This window comes from Echinops telfairi, unplaced genomic scaffold (assembly GCF_000313985.2).
Source record: "Echinops telfairi isolate 266 unplaced genomic scaffold, ASM31398v2 ScPeMD7_2;HRSCAF=8, whole genome shotgun sequence".
NCBI classification, from domain to species: Eukaryota; Metazoa; Chordata; class Mammalia; order Afrosoricida; family Tenrecidae; genus Echinops; species Echinops telfairi.
Genome location: NW_022103898.1, coordinates 45,836,370 through 45,840,059, shown reverse-complemented (window position 1 = coordinate 45,840,059; position 3,690 = coordinate 45,836,370).

Genomic DNA, 3,690 nt, shown 5'->3' with positions numbered 1-3,690 from the left:
AGAGACAAGAAAGGCAAGGCTCACCAACCCATTTATCTCTCTGCCCTTCAGTCAATCCCACCTGTGTTTATCAGCCAGGCTGGCACAATATACTATCTCAATGGCACATGGCCCAACAGTGTTTCTCTATGTTTAAATAGGGTCATTATTAGTCAAGCACTACCTGATGGTACTTTACAAAATTAAATGCCAGAGGATGTACTAAAATAATTCTATACATAACTGTATTTAATCCTCATAGCAACATAGGGGTAGGTTTGATGACTCCTGGTTTACAGATGAAACAATTAAAGCTTAAAAAGATCAAGAAGCTGGATCATATTTACACCACTTTCAAGTAATAGATCTGGGATTTTATCCCAGATATCAGTTTAATTCCAGATTTTGTGCAATAAGAACAACCTGATGTATCAGCACTGCTGCCCCACCCCACCACCCCCACTTCCAAGAAAAAGAGGACAGCATTTAAATTCCGTGTTTTCCTAAATACAGAGGCAAGACAGATATTAAATAAACAGCTCAGGTTGGAACCTCAAATTTCAAGTAGGGATTCTTCATTATAATGCTGAACACCAGCACTAGGACATCAGACAATGCAAAGGCTCGCTTACAGAGCTTGACAAGAAGTTATAAGACTCTGTTAAACACAAAACTGAAACTATAAAATCTACTGCCATGGATAGCCAGTCACTTTAGACTCACAGCAATCCTATAGGATAAATTATAACAGTTCCACGGGGTTCGGAATACTGTAAAGCATTAAGGGAGCAGACAGCCCCATTTTTCTCCTGAGGAGTGGCTGGTGGGTTTGAACAAAATGTCACCAGGGCCCTTCCCCCCTAGTACCTTAATGTTTTGTTGTTTTCAAGTCATGATGACCGTAAAATACAAGGTCTCCCTTCTCTTCTGAGTGTCCTGGATTGTGACTCATCTTTCTTCTGTGGAGTGCTTCATGGTTTTGAACTCCTCACCCTGTAGTTAGAAGCCCAACACATAACCACTAAGCTACCCGAACTACTTTCCTTTGAGTTGTTGTCAATTGCTATTAAGTCAGTTTTGACCCATGTGACCCTATGCCTAACAGAATGAATGACCACTGCGTGGTCTTGTGCCAGCCTCACCATTGTTCATTTTCTTGAGCCCATTGTGGCAGCCATGATGTCAGTCTATCAACTTGAGAGGCTTCCTCTCCTTCTCTGTCTCTCTATTTCACCAAATATGATGTAATTCTCCCAGGACTGGTCTCTCCACACATGTCCCAAGTCTGTAAGATGAAGTCTCACGATTCTCACCTCCAAGAAGCTCTCTGGCTGTACTTCTTCTAAGACATACAGGTTTGTCCTTTGAGCAGTCCCTGGTACTTTCAATGTTCTTCACCAGCACCACAATTCAAAAGCATGCATTCTTTTTCTGTCTTCCTTATTTAATGCCCAACTTTAATGTGCATATGAGACAAATGCTAAGTCTATTAAAGAAGAACTAGACACAAAAACAATATTAGTAAAGACAAAGGAGAGTTGCCTGTTAAAGAGACTTCATTCTGTGCAGTCAGCTTTATTAACTCATTCTAATTCACATTAAGTTGAGATCTTTTTTATTTTCTAGAAAGATCCATGACCTTTACACCTTCTGTAAGATTTCAGCTCTGGAGCACCTCGACTTGGAGTCCATTTTGTTTCCATTTTAACTGCAGCCTTGACTTTCTAATACGTCAGGCTTTACCATGGACTGACTATACCAGGAAGACTCCCCCACCCGCAAATCCTCACTAGACTCCTTCTATCAAAATGTTGTGCTCATGTATGGATCGTGAAATAACTCACTGCCTAGTACAAGTTCTATAGAGTATGGTTTGTCATCATTTTACTATATTTAGTACATTGTTGAATAGATAAATGACTGCTAATTTTTCAGTGGCAGAGAATTATAATTTTGAGCTCATGAGACTACAGGAAAATAATCTGATAAAGGGTGTTGTTCTTTAAATATTAGTCCTTATATTGAGAATAAAGATAAAAACATACAGCACAGAATGAAAGTGAACTGTACAACAATTAAGCCATACAATAAGCAAGACTATGTAAAAAATTTCCTATTCATTTCTTCCTTTCTCTCTCTTTACTCTTTCTTTGCTTTTTATTTTTTTGACAAAATAAGAAAAAACTTCTAGTGTGACTTCATTGGATGTTTGTAAAATCCTTAAAATCAGAATTAAATCTTTTTGCCCTTATTTTCTTCTAATAATTAAAAAGGTCTCCTACAAAAGACGACGTTAAAGTGTTTACAAACAAAAATGGCACCTTGAGGACTAGGTGCGCCTGAGCAGGTCTTTCCAATGAGCTTATTTGCCCGCAAAAGCTGGACAATGAATAGTAAAATGAGGTCTTTGACTTATGGTGTTAGTGAAGAATATAAAATATACCATGGCCTGCCAGTAGAATGAACAAATCTCTTTTAAAAGAAGTATAGTCATAAAGTTCCTTGGAAGCAAGGGTTGTTGTCTGGTTATGTGCCATTGAGCTGGTTCTGATCCATAGCAATCCCGTGCACACAAAAGGAAACACTGGCCATTCTGGACCATCCTCACAATTGTTCCTGTGCCTGAGCCCATTGTTGCAACCACGCTGTCGATTCGTCTCCTGGAGCGCCTTCCTCTTGTTTGCTGCCCTTCCACTTTAACAAGCATGATGTGCTTCTCAGGGGACTTGTCTCTCCTGAGAACATGTTCAAGGTATACAGGGTGAAGCCTTGCTATGCTTGCCTCTAAGAAGTCTTCTGTTTTTACTTCTTCCAAGACAGACCAGTTGGTCTTTTTAGCAGTCCATGGAACTTTCGATATTCTTCTCCAGCACCACAATTCAAATACACCCATTGTTCTTCTCTCTTCTTTATTCAATGTCCAAATTTCACATGCTTACGAGGCAGTTGAAATACCACTGTTGGGCCAAGCACACCTTAGCCCTCAAGTTAGCATCCTTGATTTTCAAAACTCTAAAGAGGTCTTTAGAATGCAAGAGATGTACCTAATGTGACGTGCCTTTTGATCTCTTAACGGTTGCTTCCATATGCTTTGATCCTTGATCCTAGCAAGATGAAATTCTTAACGTCAGTCAGTCTTCTCCATTTCTCATCATGTTTCCTGTTGTGTAGTTGTGAGAATTTTGGTTTTCTTGAGACTGAGTCATAGTCCATACTGAAGGCTACAATCCTCAATCATCAGCAGCAAGTGCTTCAAGTCCTCTTCAGTTTCAGCAAGCAAGGTGTGTCATCTGCAAATAGCACATTGTTAATCATCCTTCTTCAATCCTGTTATCATATTCTTCTTCATATAAGCTGGCTTCTGATGATCTGCTCAGCATCTATATTAATTAAGTTTGGGGAGAGGATATAATCTTGAGACCCACCTTTCCTGATTTTTTTAATATTAGCTATATTAGATTTTAAAAAATAAATCATTTTATTGGGGGCTCTTATCATAATCAGCTCTTATCATAATCCATACATCCATTGTGTCAAGCACATTTGTACACATGTTGCCATCATCAGTTTCAAAATATTTTCTTTCTACTTGAGCCCTTGTTATCAGCTCCTCATTTCCTCCTTCCCCACCTCCCTCCCTTATGAACCCTTGATAATTTATAATTTCCCCACATGTCTTACACTGACCACTGTCTCCCTTCACTCACTTTT